Source organism: Mus caroli, unplaced genomic scaffold (assembly GCF_978045245.1).
Source record: "Mus caroli unplaced genomic scaffold, Mus_caroli_1 scaffold_12, whole genome shotgun sequence".
In the NCBI taxonomy this organism is placed as follows: Eukaryota; Metazoa; Chordata; class Mammalia; order Rodentia; family Muridae; genus Mus; species Mus caroli.
The window spans coordinates 89,388,229-89,407,781 of record NW_028227267.1 but is presented as its reverse complement, the minus strand read 5'-3'; the positions used below and the strand labels follow the sequence as shown (position 1 = coordinate 89,407,781).

Here is a 19,553-nt window from a genome sequence, read left to right as displayed (position 1 = left end):
AATCCTCAGCAGTGAGAGTCTTGAGTCAAATGTGTGCGTCTTCTTAGGAATATTGTATGGACTATATTACTAAAGGCAGAACATTCATGCATCCTCTGTTTCATCTAGACATGTATGGTCATGAGTAAGTTCATTTTACCTTATAGGTGAGTAATAGATTCTTGGAAATTATTTAGCATATCAGGCAAATTTTCCTCCAATTGTTGATTTGTAGACACCTATCTCCCATGTGACACCCATGCCCATGTAAGAACGATGAAGGATAAAGAAAAGTCTACAGACTGAGTAATGAACAAGAGAGGGTTTGGGCTGGTAAATAGGTTCTATATCATGATAAACCTTTTTACATATGTTTGACTTTACAGTGCTCACCATTCCTAATATCCACAAAAGCTAATAGGCACAGAGAGGATAAGTTGTCATTCAAAGATCATATACTAATGCAGTGTTACAATCCATGTAGATACCTATCAGGGTGGTTGTTCTCTGTCACTATATTCTAGGTACTGATTTTAAGTCCTTGGATGAGTATCCATATCATCCTGTTGCCTTGTAAAATCAAATAAAGTTTCTGCTGAATCTCAGAGTGAAGAGTATGAAGAATAAACTGGAATGGTGTCGAAGCGAGGACGCGGTGGGTCCTCCGGAGCGAAATTCCGGATTTCCCTGGGTCTTCCGGTCGGAGCTGTGATCAACTGTGCGGACAACACAGGAGCCAAAAATTTGTATATCATCTCTGTGAAGGGAATCAAGGGACGGCTGAACAGACTTCCTGCTGCTGGTGTGGGGGACATGGTGATGGCCACAGTTAAGAAAGGCAAACCAGAACTAAGGAAAAAGGTACATCCAGCAGTGGTAATTCGACAACGAAAGTCATATCGAAGAAAAGATGGGGTGTTTCTTTACTTTGAAGATAATGCAGGGGTCATAGTAAACAATAAAGGAGAAGAAGAAGAGAGAGAAGCACAGGGAGAGATGGAGGGAGGAGAAGGAGAGACACAGGGACAAGCATGTGGACGGCTTCCTGAGACACCACAAGGACGAGCCAAAGCCTGCAGCCAAAGACAACCCTCCCAACTCCTTCAAGGAGAAGTCCAGGGAGGAAAGCCTGAAACTCAGCGAGATCAAGCTGAAGGAGAAGTTCAAGGAGTTAAAGCCATATGGCTCGAGTGCCATCAGCATCTTAAAGGAGAAGTACTTATGGGAGGGGGGCAATAGAAATTCTTTCTTTTGGCAGGTACAAGGGGAAGCAGGAACTTGGTATCAGGGTGTGGTCAGGACATCGGCAATGGCTTAGGGCTGGAACATTCTCGGAATCGGTATGTCGGTCCCGCTTTTGACCCCTTTTTCTTCTCAGGGGGAGAGGCCCAATTTAGAGATCAAGAGTTGTCTCAATAGCTCCCAACATCTCCCCCGTTTTAATATTTTTATAAAGGTATATTGTATAATAAATTTGTAGCCATGTTTTATTGATCGCTTAAACGTCTGTTTGCTCACCGGGTGATTCTCTTAAAACCACGAAGTACACAAGGACAAGTCATCTATGAGGCTTGAATTAATGGTCCCAGTCTGTTGGATATAACCTGGGCTAGCCAAGGGATTTAGGAACGCAGCAAGCTGCGTGGGTAGAGGTAGAGGTCTGATCCCCAGTGTGCAATGTTAGGGGCCATGTACAGGATTGACTCTTAGGCCCACAGACTTTTACCCAGAGTAACCCTGACCTGCTCCCGTGCCGTTTTTTCTGGGGGAAGGACCCTAGGGCACTCAACCTTCATGCAATCAGACATGCCTCTCAGAGACTCTCTAACAGCTTCCAGACTAATCTCTGTGCAGTACTTAGTCTTACAACTCTCACGGGCGACGGCTTCAAGTTCCAACTTTTCGATGTGTCTAGCCTGGGATGACTGTTTAGTTTCCAATGTGTCGAGAATGTATATTACCATGTCGGAAGCACAGACTAAGGCAATCTATAAATGATTCGTGGCATGAGACTGATGGCCGAATTTAGGGGGAGGGAAATGATCTTACTTAAGCATTTTGTGGAAATTGGGTCTCTCTCCCCGAGAAGAGGGTGATGAAGCAGTATCCACGTCTGCCTCTTCTCCAGTAACCTGCTTGTTATCACCAACGTCCAGCTGATGGTAATGAACTGAAACAAATGCGCTTTAAAGAGATGAATCAATTTGAGATTTAACAAATCGGGTCAATTTCTGAAATGCCCAAGGACTGAAGGAAATCAATATTAGGAGTCCCAATAGGGGCCCCACAAGGGAGGACAACAAGGTCGAGAGCCAGGGGGAGGTTGAAAAACCAGTTTTAGTAGTCCACCTTTCCCCTAGGCCATTGTAAATACATGTGTATGGGTGTAACTCAACTATCTATAGTTCTATTTACTCTGGTTTCTCTTTAGGTCTTAAACTTTCTTAACAAAATGCGCAGTACGTAGCTGCTGATCTAAAGCTATGGTAGATACCTTTTCAAAGTTTGCATTCCCAGATTTTTAAACCAAGGATCATTTCCTAACTCTAATAGGCAGCAAAACATAAGCAGGTCTCTTACAAAAACATAACAATAGATTCCTTATCTAAATTAGGATTTACACAATTAGTTAATTGACAAGAATTACAATGAATATAAAAAGACTTGCCAAGATTGGCGATCTTAACTCTTAAAATTATCTAACAATAAGCATATAGGTAAGATACACAAACTTTCATAGCTTATAAGGAGCTGGCCTGAATAGAAAAAACAGTGTCTCTGACGAAAGCATCTTGTACATTTTCTGTACCAGTCTTTTTGCCTCACGAGTCAGCTTTTTTAGTTGTTTTTATTTTAAGTTGGCACCAGGTTGGTACTCCTTGCTGCAGCCCATGGTGGAGATAGGAAGTTTTTTTATCTGTTTGTAAGTGGCTGCTCTCTGATTTTTTCCTCTTTTGTGCACTCAACACAGCTTTCTGGTCACCACTGTCAGGGCACTCACAGGTCACAGGTCAGCCTGTCACATTGGAAGCTAGCATGCTCTTGTAGCATTCTGTGGAAGAAACAGAAACATTCCCTCTTCCCCCCATATTAAGTATCTGAACAGGATCATGGCATGTGCCAATAAGTGGATCCTTTTTATCTGCCCTAGACACTATTATATCCAGTTTTTCCAAAAACAAAAATGTGATCCAAATAATGTGCACAGGGATATAATTCCCCTCTTTCTTTGTTTTTAAAGAAGGTATATTTTTTAAAGTTTTACAATATCTTGTATTTGAGAATTATAAAATATCTCAGTAACATGTGTAACATTAAATTGTTGACAAAACATTTCTTGGAGGTTTTGAAAATAAAAATTTTGAAGCAAATTTGTACCACAATTTTCTAGTATAACTAAAACTCTAAATATTAAAAATATTGTCTCTGAATCTTATGGAGCAACAATTATTCCCCAGAACTTTAAACTTTCCTTTAGAGGCATTGGCTAATAGAATACTTTTTACTTAGGAAACAATATATACTGAAAGATTTAAACTTTGTTTTTTGTATTGAAGCAGACAATAAAAAATTTTACATATTGTAAAGCTATGTTAGCCATACCTACAGGCAAAATTATCTAGTGATCACCAGTTCATTAAAAGCAAAACTCTTTGAATTTAAGCATTATTTTAAACATCTGAATAGATGTGCAACAAAGCTAAAAAGAAATTCTTTTGAACACAGGGGAAACTTTCTCAGGCACTGTTTGCAAGATAAAAGGTTACAAGCTTTTTTGGGGCTGCCTTGAGCCCTGCATTAACTCAAACGTAAAATATTTTTTAATCTGAGCATTTTGGCCTTCCTGTAATAAGGACCGATTTTAGAGGAACAATTTAACTGTCTATGCCTCTAATTTTTGATACTCTTTCTTAAAGATGATTACTCTTATAATTATCTTAATTACAATATACAGGTGAATTAAAGATCTTAAATTTGAAATCAAACTGTAAGCTGTAGTCAATGGAACACTGGCAATTTTAACCATAATTTTTAAGTTTTTGTTGTAATATTAGAATATATCTATAACTTTTGGAAAGCAAGACCCAATTTTAAACAATTTATTCTCCTTAAAATCAATACTAGAAACATCACTATCATGTTACGAAGTTTGGCTGTCAGTTCATGAGTGCAAATTTTAATGTTCTATTAAAGAGACATTGTTTTAAAATCTTATCTCTATAAGACTACTTTTTAGGATAAGAATTACATAAAATATTATCTCAATTTAGAAGTATCTTTAGGGGACTAGCTTTCTGGGCTGGTTTATGCCAGGTGCTTTTGTTTGAAAATGACTCTAGCCCTGAGTTACTGCTTAAGCTAACTTTGTAACCAGTGTTATATCTTTTTAATCATACCCAAATAACTTATAAGCCAATTCTCTATGACCAAGATATGTTGATCATATTTATACCTTTAAGAGCAGTCAAAAACCAAATGGAGTGGCTACACGAAGCTTATAAATTTAGATCAAAGAATTTTACTTTTTATAGCTATGCTTATAAGATAAAAAAGCAATTTGTCATTTGCTAAACACAATAATCACAAAACTGCAGAGAATTTTTTAGGAAAAAACAACTATCAGCTTATTTGCCTTAGAACTAAGAGGTTGCAGATTCTAAGTTTTTCAGCAGGACCTCTCCTGCTGTGCTTGATTTTGACTAAAGGGAGGGGCCTCTCAGCCTCGGTTGTGCAAACTGAGAGTGATTTAGCAGGTAGAGTTTTAACCATTTTTTTTCTTTCTTTTTTTTTTTTAAACATGAAACATAAAACAGCCAGTCATTCAGACAACGAAACAATCATTCAGACAACGAAACAGAAAGCATACATGAATTGACACGTGATTGGTGCACCAACCATAGACAATAGAAAGAGGGTAGAGAATTTCTCCTGTAGGGGCCAGAGAGAATAAAACAGGGCGTCCCCCGATTTCTCTCTGTCCCTGGGAGAGTTCTAAAATCTATTTTTCTCTATCCCTTCCTTTCCTTTTCTGCTTGTAAGAGGCAGCTTGTCAAACCAAGATTAAAATCCAAAATTTTCTAACAGCTTTTGGCAAGTATCCAAAACTTTTAATTTATTTAATCTGAGGGCAAATTTTTGAGAAAACACACAATCTCTATACACTAAATGTCTCAAATAGCCTAAAAGTTTACCTTGCTAAATCTTTTTTGAAGCCATTATCAGTCTACACTTAGTCAAATATTTTATAGCCATCTGCAAAAACGGTCTCTATTTTCTGCAACCAACAAAAACACCATTGACAAAATGAATTATATACGTTTTAGGAAATGATTTTTTAACTTCTAATAAAACCTATTCTATGAATTTTGACAATGTAGGATTGGAGAGTTGTAAATAAGATAACAGTAAGAATTGAGCTATATTTTGACCTTTATGAAGTCTCTTTAAAACCCATTTTTATTTACTCCAAACGTATTATTGTAAATCTCTAGCAAGGGCCTTGGCGGAAGCATGTCTGGGCCCAACACACAACTTCTTACCCCAGAGTTCTGTCAAGGTAAGCTGAACTGACTTGAAGGGAAGCTGCCTAGTTGTCTGAAAGCGGGGTAAATTTTTCAAATAAGGCTATGCCCTCATAAAAGGGTGGGGAAGCAGAAAAGCACATCCAACAATCTTTAAATTCTGACGCATTATCTCTCTGTGTCTTATTCAACAAGGCTAAAGCAGAAGCATTCAATGTAGACCACAGTAAATCAGTGGAAGAGGGGGGCCTCCCCGCAGGAAGAGTGGGCTGAAACAGGGTCATAGCACGCCCTAGGGCAGGAACAGGGTGGCGGGTACCTGGAAGTTCTATGGATGCTTTATGATTGTTAGGGGTGGTTTTAAGAAGCTGAGCCTTAAAGGTCAGGCCATTGTCATAGTTATCTTGATACAATCTTAGGCCCCAGGTGAGAGGGCGAGAACTTTCCTAAGCCTCTAAGTTCCTCCCTTTCAGAAAATTTTATGATCAGTGGATTACACCATCCCTTAGTGGGCTGTAAGGGCCAGGCTGCAGGTCAATGTGTTGAGGAAATTACTGTCGCATCTGCCCTGGTATTCAGGAGCCCTTGAAACTGTTTGCCCTCTAGAAACAAAGTCAGCATGGGCCGTGAATCGGTTATTTTCTGTGCCCAGTAGACTTCCGAGGATCTCGGGGAGGATGGTCCTCGCTCTTCTTTCATTTTTTTTTTTTTTTTTTTTTTTTTTTTTTTTTTTTTTTTTTTTTGACAGCGTTTTTAATATTTTTATTATTTTAATATTTTTTAGCCTAAATACATCTATGTACAGTGAAAGAAGGAAATCATAACTTAATGCAACTAGTAGATTTGATATCATTAAATTTTAAAATACAGGTCACATGTATGTGTAACAATTGATATCATTTCCCCAGCAACATTTTGAAGTGTACCAAGAAGTAAAACATGAAATATAAACTACAAGAAAGAATAGAATAAAATGTAAAATTTAGAGACATATGTAGAAGTATAGTTGAATAACAAAGGAAAGCTTAAGATACCAATTTGATTAAAACAAATGGAAACAAGTTAGTACATTTAGAATACAGTACATTTTTCTTTTTTTTTTTTTTTTTTTTTAATATTTTTATTACATAATTTCCTCAATTACATTTCCAATACTATCCCAAAAGTCCCCCATAGCGCCCCCCCACTTCCCTACCCACCCATTCCCATTCTTTTGGCCCTGGCATTCCCCTATATTGGGGCATATAAAGTTTGCAAGTCCAATGGGCCTCTCTTTCCATTGATGGCCGACTAGGCCATCTTTCTATACATATGCAGCTAGAGACAAGAGCTCCAGGGTTCCGGTTAGTACATCATGTTGTTCCAACAATAGGGTTGCAGATCCCTTTAGCTCCTTGGGTACTTTCTCTAGCTTCTCCATTGGGAGCCCTGTGATACATCCAATAGCTGACTGTGAACATCCACTCCTGTGTTTGCTATGCCCCGGCATCGTCTCACAAGAGACAGCTATATTTGGGTCCTTTCAGCAAGATCTTGCTAGTGTATGCAATGGTGTCAGCGTTTAGAAGCTGATTATGGGACGGATCCCTGGATACAGCAGTCTCTAAATGGTCCATCCTTTCATCACAGCTACGAACTTTGTCTCTGTAGCTCCTTCCCTGGGTGTTTTGTTCCCAATTCTAAGAAGGTGCACAGTGTCCACACTTTGGTCTTCATTCTTCTTGAGTTCCATGCGTTTAGCAAATTGTATCTTATATCTTGGGTATCCTAAGTTTTGGGCTAATATCCACTTATCAATGAATACATATTGTGTGAGTTCTTTTGTGATTGTGTTACTTCACTCAAGATGATGCCCTCCAGGTCCATCCATTTGGCTAGGAATTTCATAAATTCATTCTTTTTAATAGCTGAGTAGTACTCCATAAGAGAAATGGCCGAATAGTGGGAATGGTAGGGCTTGGGCTATGTGCTCTCTAGCCCTAAGGGTAAGTGGTCCCTGCATGGTGGAGACTAAGATTTTTATCTCCCCATGGTAGTCGGTGTCAACCACTGTAGGAATCACCGTTAGGCCTTGTAAAAGTCTGGACACTCGGCAGATGACGTAAAAAAAGTATTTTGGGGAGGGGGCCCAAATTCACCTGTGTTAACTGCTGTTAATTGAGGCATATAATAATCAGGGATACTCCAGGCAGCATCTGCACCCAATATGAGGACACAGATGTCTACTTTTAACTCCGGCCAATGGGGCTCGGCACCAACCTTGGCGCTAGAGTTAGAGTAGCCCCCATGGCCAGGTTAATAGGCTTAGAAACTTGTTGAGAAAACACATATACCTTATTACAGAGCTTGATCATACCATTTAAACCTAAACTCTTGGTTTTACCTCTTAGGGCAGCCCTACATGTCGAATTTGCGTTTTCAAGAGCAAGTTGTCAGACTAACAGACCCTCACTTTCTTCAGGTCCTAAAATTCTCCCAGCTGCTTCCTGCAATCTGGCAATGCACTGCGCATAGGACTCTTGGGGCCCATGTCTGCAGCGAAATTGCCTTTACTACAGACTTTATCAGCAGTCTAGGAGGCTGTCTTTTACAAACTCTGACTTTCAAGTTAAATATTGGCCTCTAGTGAGGACAGACTGAACAACTTTATTTCATTCATTGGGTATCAAGTAGCCTTCTCTTGCTAAACCTTCTAATATAGATACTGTGTACGGGCGGCTTAGTTTTGCTTCAATCGGGAGTTTTCTAAAAAATCTTCAGTAAGGGCTAGGAAGCGAGCACCTTCTCCCCCTCTTCTACCTGTTTAAGGAGATCTCTGATGATTCCCCAATTGCTAAAAAGGACTCAGGGACATCTTCTCCTTGTTTTATCAAAGCATTAATATCTTTACCTACTTTATTCTAAGAACCATTTAATACCAGCCATGGACATCTCTCGTCCACAAAACAAAAACATTTTATTAAATCCCTTTTTCTTTTTTTTTTTTTTTTAAACTCTTATCCCTCTCTCCTTAAGAGAACCCTTTATCTCTTCACCTAAATTCCCCATGGTTGATGGGACAACAACTGAATACCTAGGCTTACCTCCCGACATCCGTCCGCGACACTCGAGCGAAGTGGCGGGGGACTGTCCCACTGTCTCACTGTCTGCGCGGTACCTCTTTAATCCATTGTCCAAAGGGCAGTCCCGAAGGGCAGTCATACCTCGTGCTCCGCGTCGGGCGCCACTTGACCCGTCCAGCAGGTCCAGTTATTCGAGGGTCACGAGGGGACCTCCTCCTAAGAACCAAATGGGGGGTAGAGAGAGACGAGGGCCTTGTACGAATAACGACACGGAAACCGTTCTGGAATGTATCAAAGCCCCAATTCTATTGAAAAAGGTCCAAGGCTTAAATGCACAAGCAAAAGGGGAAGTACAGTTTCTTATCAGTGGGAGGGGTAGGGCAATACAAGCAAAAGGAGAAGTACTTATGGGAGGGGGGCAATAGAAATTCTTTCTTTTGGCAGGTACAAGGGGAAGCAGGAACTTGGTATCAGGGTGTGGTCAGGACATCGGCAATGGCTTAGGGCTGGAACATTCTCGGAATCGGTATGTCGGTCCCGCTTTTGACCCCTTTTTCTTCTCAGGGGGAGAGGCCCAATTTAGAGATCAAGAGTTGTCTCAATAGCTCCCAACAGGAAAGCTGCTCTGTTTAACTGCTATGCATAAACACATAACAATAAGACCCATCTTTTATATGACTGATATGACATTCAAACATATCTTACACTAGAAATAACCTCCAAGTTAATTAGATATCAGGACCACAGCACACAACGTGTCCAAATGATCTCAATTCAACTATACTTGCATGAAGAGATGGACACCTCTCAGGTGGACTGATATAACCTGTGGTGAATTTTGGACCTCCTGGAGAAAGCTATTGAAGAACTAATTATTGACCAAGAGAAACACTTTCTAACAGATATATAAAACCACAAACACAGAAAGAGTGAAAGCTCTGGAAAGTTTCCTGAAGAATCCTCAGCAGTGAGAGTCTTGAGTCAAATGTGTGCGTCTTCTTAGGAATATTGTATGGACTATATTACTAAAGGCAGAACATTCATGCATCCTCTGTTTCATCTAGACATGTATGGTCATGAGTAAGTTCATTTTACCTTATAGGTGAGTAATAGATTCTTGGAAATTATTTAGCATATCAGGCAAATTTTCCTCCAATTGTTGATTTGTAGACACCTATCTCCCATGTGACACCCATGCCCATGTAAGAACGATGAAGGATAAAGAAAAGTCTACAGACTGAGTAATGAACAAGAGAGGGTTTGGGCTGGTAAATAGGTTCTATATCATGATAAACCTTTTTACATATGTTTGACTTTACAGTGCTCACCATTCCTAATATCCACAAAAGCTAATAGGCACAGAGAGGATAAGTTGTCATTCAAAGATCATATACTAATGCAGTGTTACAATCCATGTAGATACCTATCAGGGTGGTTGTTCTCTGTCACTATATTCTAGGTACTGATTTTAAGTCCTTGGATGAGTATCCATATCATCCTGTTGCCTTGTAAAATCAAATAAAGTTTCTGCTGAATCTCAGAGTGAAGAGTATGAAGAATAAACTGGAATGGTGTTGCCTTCAAAGAACATGCTGTCCAGCAAAACGAAAGAAGTCAATGAAAAGCAAATTTTACAGAAAATCCAGTGTGGATGCAATCTTATATCACAACTAATACAACTAATATATATATATATTAGTTAAGGAGGCACAAATTGGTACAGGACCCTGTTTTAAGTCAAAATAAAAATGATCCAGAAGACAGAGATAACGTCTCCTACGTTGTGAGATTGCAGTAAGAAGGCTCATATTCTAGTAAGAATATATCCTTTCATCTCACATAAAATGCTTTTATCCCTCAATCCAGAAAAGGGATATATCAGAGAGGATATATTTTGATCCAAGGTTGTCATACACTATGTGTGGGTTACATAATTATATTGATTGTTTTGAACATTTATTTTGATATGCTGGGCATTCATTTAGGTTTAACCATGTGAACACTACATCAGTTTATTAACTGTCCTCAATAGTAACTCTGTTTATATAATATGTTGTAAATATATGAAGAGATGGTTTATATTATGTTTATAAAATATATATGAACAAACCATGGTGGTATCATTAGAAAGAATTTTTGCAATTTTTAATTAAAACAGTCTACAAGTACTTTTAATAATATAAAACCAGGACTTACTCATATTTGATTCAAATACTTAGCTTCCTTACATATTGAGATTCAATATTTTGTGAAGTTATCCACTTACCTATGTAAAGGCTGGAACCTGGACTTTGTACTAGGAAAAGGGAAATTATTTTCTTAAATAAAATTTCTTTTCTCAGCCATCTGAACTATGGCTGTTAGCATGAATTTGGAAAGAAAACAAGATTGTAAAACAAAATAAACACACTAACCACACAGCCAGTCATTGCCTCCTTACTGTTTTAGGTGCCTGACTTAATCTTAAAGACATTCTATGAAGTTAGAGTTCACACATGCTGCTTAGACCATTGTGTAGAACTTCACTGACTCTATAAGTATTCCAAGCCTGGTCTTGAGTATTGTCAAAATGAAGTCCTTACAGCAGCATATATTGATTCTTATACCTCTGATACTTTCTTAATTTGTGATGATTTTTTTCTTCTTCTAAGAATTTGCACCTCAGTTTCTAACAAAGTGTAGTGCCTCAGTTTCTAACAAAGGCCCTTTGTGAAAGGTGAGGTGATCACATACCTAAAGAGAAAATATCTATTCCCCAAATTTTCCTATTCTTTGAGTTTTTTGTTTGAATAGTCAATAATACTATTCAACACCTATGTACATTGAAGAAAAATGTAGAAAGCCGAACAAAGCCTGAAAAGTCTTTTAAAGTAAAAATTCTCTCTTTTCTTCAAAATATCTATAAGTGACATAATTTCCCCTAAAGACATTTGAATTGACCCCAAACTTCTTTTCATACCTTTTGAAAATACACACTATAAATCGCTCTTAGACAGCTTTTCTATTCCTGTTTGAGTTGATAAAAATCTTTTGTAGCTCTCTGCCACCTTCATTATGCATGAAATGTGACTACATGGAATACACTGTGACTCTAGGAACAGTAATGCCCTACCTTGAGGCTCACATAGATCGAATTTTGATGGTTAAATTGAGAGATACGATAAAATGCTCGGTGGAAAAAACTACTTTTACTTGAGGTTTGTTGACTTCACAGAATAAAGCTTTTTATGACTATTTGCTATATTTTATAGTGGCATTCACGCATAAGTCAAGATATCTTCTGACCAACTTATATTTCTGACTCATGGAATGTGTGTTCAATTCTCTCTGTTTCAGAGAAAATACAATATCATTTTAAAATTCTAATTTATTGTATTCTAAACAGTGAATGTTGTACTGCTGTAGTACTTCCTACAATGTCTTATTAGTAACTTATCTAAAATACATATGGACCATTAAGTGACTCTCAGTGTAGCCTGGGAAACACAGATCTTATAAGGAAGGACTGTATAGGGAGAATAGCGAAGGTCAGTTTCCCTTTTCTATTAGGTATGAGCTTGTGCACATTTGTTGCTTCCTTCCAAGCAGCACTAGTTTTCTATTAGTAGTGGTTTTTGTTCTTAATAGAAGGTCTAAGCTTGAACTTGGGGTTTTGGACAAGGTTGCTCAGCAAATTAGTGTACACCCTAGGCATGGTGAAAGGCTAGCAATGGAAGTTATATCTATAACAGCATTGTTACCCGATTAAAAGGAAATATTGCCCTCTTCTTTCTGAGATGGTATTGGTTCTGCAGGAACTAGACCCAGGAGAATAAAGAAATCCTTCTGAATGTGCTGGAACATCTGAAGTCGCAGTGCCATGCCTAAATATATCATGTCATACATAAATGGTGGTCTTGGTACCCTTTGTCATAACAGGTCACTTTTCTAGTGCTAAATGAATACTTTTGCACCTCAACTTCGATGTGTTTCTGCATTCATTTTGGCAAGTTCATCCTCTGTGAGGAGGTTTTCACTTGCATTTTCTATAACATATTTACCTCCCTCCATCTACACCTCTCTTCTATGTTTTATAAGCAAGATCACCAGCTCAGTTTATTTTGAGATGTATAGGCATTATATTTCATGTTTTTGTTTATCTAATGATATATATATATAAATATATATATATATGATACACATACATACACACACACATACACACACACACACACACACACATCTGCTCTCAGCACACTGCTTGGCTCACTGTGAGCAAAGGCAGAAAAGTTCCTACATGGAAAGCAAAATTCGAAAGGATCAGTCCCAGATGGTGGAATGGGGAAGGAGGAGTCTTCTTAATGCTAAGCTTCCCGAAGGGTTGAAAAATAAGGGAGAACACCAGAAACCAAGAAGGTTTGATTGTTATGCGTGTGTGCCTCAGGGCTTTTTTCCCTTCCATTTTAATTTTAATTTTTTAGCTCCAGCTGGCAGAGCCTATGCCTTCCCTGCCAGCTGCCTGCCTGAGATGCTGGCCAGCTGCCAACAGCTGTGCCTGCGGAAAGTGGGCTCCCCCTGTACCCAGAGCAGGCCACTGAATATCACTCCTCTAAGCTTTCTTGAGAACATCGATTTCTTAGTGCTCCAACATTAAGTCAGTTATCATTTGAAACATGAACTTTGGTCCAAAAAAAAAAAAATTAGAATGGATACATTTCTGTAAAGAAATATTTATTTCACCTCAACTTTATTTTTAATGTAATATAAACATTATATGTTCTAGTCACAATTTCGGGGTTTGTTAACCGTTTCCCAAAGTCCAAAGGTGTTCTAAGACCAAATGCCAAAACAAAAATAGACATCCCACTTGAGAAGATCCTGCTTGTGCTTATTTTATATTGCTTTATCTGGTAAGAGTACAAAGATTACACTTGGGGGGAGGTCGGGGCTCATTTCAACTCATACTCCTATCAACATTGACCACAAATTGTCACCTAATAGTATCAGTTCAATGACATATACAAAATAAATTATCAATTTCTATCTAGTTTCTAGTGGATATGTGTCCAAATCACAGTTGGACATCTTGTTAGCTGCCTCAGTTAAGAGTTCCGTGAGAGAATGAACCATCCTAGACTCATAACACTGGAGACCAGACTTCTGGGTACTAGAGGCTCATTAGCACACATTTTGCATAAAGACTGACCACAGCTTACTTGTTCTAACAGGTTTTTGTACTTGGAGACATTGTAAATGCCTAGTGCAAATCCTATTGACATTTAATTTTAAAATTATCTTCTGTATTTGTTTGCAATTTACCCATAATATATGCATAAATCCAATCTGTTGAAATATTGATTCTGATTTATGATTTAGTAAACTAAGGAATGCTTGAGTTGAATATTAAACTTGAGAAGTGATTCATAATATATTACATTTATATTGCCCTTTAGAGTTTCAGAAAGTGCCTACATGAATACTATCTGTGAGTATATTTAGGGAAGAATTATGTTTAATTCATGTTTATATCATTAGCATGTAATCAATGCTAGCACATGGCAGCAACATAATCCAGTTTTTAATGAACTGATTTAAGTCTCATTTCTCAGGAAATGATGGCCATGATTGTTTTAAAACCTGCCCATAAAATCTTTGACCCTCTGAATATGAATGTTTTATTTCTGCTGTAGCATATTATCCTAAAGTAGGTGGCTTCAAATAACATAAATGCACAGCTTTTCGGGTCTAGAGGTCAAAATGCAAAATAGATCAAAGTCTAGAAAGAAGTTCAATAAACTCATGGCTACAATTGAGAAGTGATTAACTTGCTTTTCAGGGTGGCTGTCTTTTGGTGCTCTGGTGTCTGCTTTTGCCTTTGTGTTCTCTGTCTCTCTGTCTCTGTCTCTGTCTCTGTCTCTGTCTCTGTCTCTGTCTCTCTCTCTGTCTCTCTCTCTCTCTCTCTCTCTCTCTGTGTGTGTGTGTGTCTGAGATAAACACTGTGATGGTTTGTGTATGCTTGGTCCAGGGAGTAGCACTATTAGAACTGTGGCCCTGTTTGAATAGGTATGGAGTAGGTGTGTCTCTGTGGGTGTGAGATTTAAGACCCCCATTCTAACTGCCTGGATTATTCTGCTAGTAGCCTCCAGATGAAGATGTAGAAATCTCAGCTCCTCCTGTAGTATGTGTTTACTGGATTCAGGAGCTTTAATGATACTGAACTGAACCTGTAAGCCAGCCCCAATTAAATGTTGTTCTTTATAAGATTTGCCTTGGTCATGGTGTGTGTTCACAGCAGTAAACCCCTAAATAAGAAAAACACTTATGATCTCTATAAACCTCCATCGTTTACCTGAGCCAACAATTTTCATCATATATGAGCTTCCAATATCAAAATCTTTCAGCATTTATTAAAAAACAATGTAAGCTACATACATTTCTCGCACCAGGAGGAGGTATGGAATTGTGTATCTTATCACATGTTTTCAAAGATTGAGTTGAATGCCAATAACCTGATCCCTGACTGGCTTTAGTGACATGTCAAAAATAGAAGATGAAAGAACAGTGTGAACTGTTTTTCTATACTGGTTTACTTGAGTCAGCCTGTTTCCTCTGTATCTTTCATGTTTTTTGAAACATTAATCTAGAACACATTGACATCATTGTCCTGAAGTCTGCACAGAATGATACCTGAATATGAGCAACTAACTGTACTGGCCCCTGACACTTGAGCCTTCCCGTTGTGCATACCAAGCATATGATTTTTTCCAATTTTATTGGAGAAAGCAGAGGTTTGAACATGACAGGTAAGAAATCTAAAACAGAAGATTTCATAATGTGAACAGAGGTTAAAGTCAAGTGCACTGTTATCTTTAAATCAGACCTGGGCTAGATCTCTCTCTTGCATCCTCTAACATGTGCTTGTTATGTAACTGAAAGTGTGATTCTCAATACATCTGGATTTCAGTCTTCTCATGTGTAGGATAATAATGGTAATATTTAGTTCTTAGGAATGTTTTGAAGAATAAATATTATAATGGATAAAGATAATAGAGTGCTTTCTATTATCATTAGAATGGAAAATATTATTTGGTTTTTGAGTTATAAATTCATTATCTATTTTAGCCTGAACTGATTCTTTTACAAATAACTGTAAACCCTGAGATGCAGCAATATTCCTTGTGAATATTTGAGGATTCGATGTTATTCTTTGAGGATGCCCTAAATACCTTCATGTGGGGGTGGGGATGGCAAAGTGCGTGTGTGATTGTAGTCTCATGAAAATGAGTTTTTATGCATATGGAAACTAGAAGACAATCTGATTTGTCATTCCTCAGAAGCCATCTACACTTGTGTCTCACTGAGACAGGGTATTGCTGATCAGTGGGACCCAGGGATCGCCTGTTTCTGCCTCCCGTCTAAAAGCATTACAGAAACAGCACCAGTATTCCAGGCTTTTTTGTTTGTTTTTTCATTCTTTCATGTACTACATCCTGACTCCAGCTTGCCCTCTATCCACTCCTCCAAAGGCCACCACCCCCAGCCTCTCTTCCCTCTACTTACTCTCCAACTTCCTGTAAATGATATTATTTTTTATATAAATGTAAACAGTAAATTAATCAGGTAGATGTATGGATGTATTTCTTTACCTTATGCTATTCCCCAATAAACACACATGGAAAAAAAAGATTCATTCAAAACTTCAAAACTGCACCTAAAAAGCTGAACAGTCACATCTACCTCTACTGCCTATGCTAATCTGGTTACCTACTAGCCCCATCCCATGATACTTGCTTATTATTATTGACCTGGCCTTTTGGACCCACTCTTCATGGCTGCAATTCCTCCACACTGGGAAGTGATCTGAATCTCCCAGTCTTCCTCTCTAGTTTGGCTGGCAGACATCCAAACCTTCTCTCTATTCTGCCCAGCCATTGGGTGATCAGCATTTATTGACAAAGTAGAGAATAAATCATAAGAACTATATACAGAATCTTCAGACAGGAGATTCCTGGTGTATGCATTAGAATGCCATGTCCAGATTGAGGTGAGTTATTAGGCCACAGAAATCAACATTTGGACAAGCTAATGATACATTTTTACACAGTGTAGAAAAGCATTCTGCCCACACCTCTCCTCTCCCAGAGACCCACTGCTTCTTCATGTCCCTTCAGGGAAGGGCAGGCTTCCCAGTGCTATCTACCCAACACTGCATAACACTAAATGATAAGACTAGGCACCAAAGGCTGGACAAGGCAACACTGTAAAGGGGGAAAGGTGCCAAGAGGAGGCAAACAAGTCAGAGAAATCTCCAGTTTCACTGCTAGAAGTCCCACCAAAAAAACCCCAAGCTAAACTACCACAACATACATGCAGAATACCTGGCAAGTCTCTCTCTCTCTCTCTCTCTCTCTCTCTCTCTCTCTCTCTCTCTCTCTCTCTCTCTCTCTCTCTTTCTCTCTCTCTCCTCTCTCTCCTTATTGGATGTTATCTCTTTTCCTGACTCCCCACCTCCCAGAAACCCCATATCCTATTTCCCCTCCTCCAGCTTCTACGAGGCTGTGCCGCCACCCACCCACCAACTCCCTCCTTCCCTCCCTCACTTGCATTCTCCAACACTGGAACATCAAGCCTTCACAGGACCAAGGAACTTTTTTCCCATTGATGTTTGAGCTTGGTTGATTCTGTGAACACTGTTCTCCAGGGGTCTTCAACCTCTTTGGCTACTAAAATCCTTTCTCCCCTTCTGCTGCAGATTACTGGCCATCCACCTATCAGCTGTCAGAATAAGCCTCTGTGATTAGGCTAGGTACAGATATAGGAGACTACCATTAGAAATCATTTCATGGACTTTTTTTTTTTCAGTCTTGTTTGGTTCTGCCCGAGGTTTCTTAGACATCCATATTCTGGTTCCTGGCCATCTAGTCATAGTTGATTGGTTGGCCACCCCAAAACCTCTGAGACACCATTGCCCCAGCATATCTTGCTGGCAGAACAGGTTTGGGTAGAACTTTTGTGGCACAGAATGTTTCTACTACACTAGAATTCCACACCATGCCCTCAGTGCCCTCCTAATCTAGTTGTTTCTCCCTCAGTTCCTCTCTTCAGTACCTCATTGCACTTGTTTCCATCCACACCCAAACTGGCTCTGCATAATGTAGCTCTTTTTCTCTTTCCTGGAGAGAGCAGTGTCTCCTCCCTAGAGCCTAGCCTCTCACAGTCTCTGGACTATAGAGTAAATATCCTTTATTTAACAGCTAATATCCATACCATATTTATCTTTTTCCTTCTGAGCTGCCTTGCTCAGGATGATTACTCTTAATCCCATCAATAGGCATACTATTTTTCTGATGGCATTTTTTCTAACAGTTGAGTAATATCCCGTTGTGTATGTATGTGTGTGTGTGACACACACACACACACACACACATATATATATATATATATATATATATATATATATATATATATATATATGTATATATATATATATATATATACACATATATGTATATATCACATTTTCTTTTTACATTCTTTGGTTGAGGGACATCTAAGATTGTTTCCAGTTTCTGATCATTAAGAATAAAGCCACTATGAACATAATTGAGCAAGTATACTTGTGTCAAGTGGGAACATTTTTTGAGTATATGCCAAGAGCAGTATGGCTAGGTCTTTTAATAGATCAATTGACTGATTTTTTTTTCTGAGGAAATACCATTGATTTCCACAAAAGCTGTGAGTTTTCACTCTCCTCAGAAATGAAGGAGTGTTCTGCTTGTTCCACATCATGACCAGGATGAGCTGTCATTTGGGTTATTGATCTTAGCCATTCTGACAGTGTAAGATGGAATCTCAAAAATAGTTTTGACTTGCATTTCTCTTGTGGCTAAAGATTTCAACATTTCTTTAAGTGTTTCTCAGCCATTTCTCTTTACTAAGAATTTTCTGTTTAGATCTGTACCTCATTTTTAACTGGATTGTTTGGTTTACTGATACCTAATATTTTGAATTCTTGTACATTTTATATATTCGCCCTCCATCAGATCTGGAGATGGGGAAAACCTTTTTCCTATTTTATCCTACGGACAGTATTCTTCACCTATATTTTTCACAAGATTCTATTTATTAGCAGTCAGTCTTAGTTCTTGCACTATTGGTGTTTTGTTTCCAAAATGATCTCTTTCCAGTATGTTCAACTCTATTCCCCCACTTTCTCTTCTACCATGTTCAGTGTGTGTGGGAAGCCACAAACACCATTACAAGATGGCGCTGGCTACCACTGGCCACCACCCATGATTATGGGTAAACAACCAATGTGCTCATGTGCATAAGAGTTTTTTGCCAAGTGACTGCCTGGCCTAAGGCATATTAATGAGGTGATGGTAGCATAACCAATCAGGTATGGATACGTCACTACTAGGCCTATATAAGTAGCGCCATTTCTGGGGCTCGGGGTATTTTTGCCTCTGCAATCAAATTCTCCCAATAAATGTGTGCAGAAGGATCCTGTTGTGGCATCGCTCTTGCTGGTGATTCGGGTGCTCACAAGTGGTGCTGAAAACCCGGGAAAAGAAACATCTTCAGGCATGAGTGAAGACCCCTTGTTACAGGGAGGATTCAGAACTGCATCGTGGGGAAGGAGCGGTTAATGAAGTGTTCCCACAACACAGACTGTTGAGAAGGATTCAACTGCATGGATTCCGAACTCTTCAGCTGGGGAACGGTGGTACCGGAAGGAAAAATAAATTAATGTGAGTCTCTGAGAGGTATGCTTTCCTACACAGTAGATCCTGTAATTGTCGCTGGGGTTGTGTTGCTTGCTTTCTTTCTTGCCTTGATATTGTGCCATTGCCTTAATTGCCATCGCCCTGGACATGAGTGTATCTGCTGGGAGTAGCTTGGCAGACACATAAGATCATAAAGCAAGGGTAGATAAACTCGTGGATCGACCTTGAGGCTAAGAACCTCACGTAGATAAGTGAGTACCTCAAGGATGCTTTAGTCCAGGACG

The 19,553-nt window shown here is 38.9% G+C and overlaps 1 pseudogene; it reads left to right on the top strand.

Annotated features, from left to right (window-relative positions):
• Positions 1-612: 612 nt before the first annotated feature.
• Positions 613-7,606, top strand: LOC147001925 (large ribosomal subunit protein uL14 pseudogene; annotated as a pseudogene).
• Positions 7,607-19,553: the final 11,947 nt, after the last annotated feature.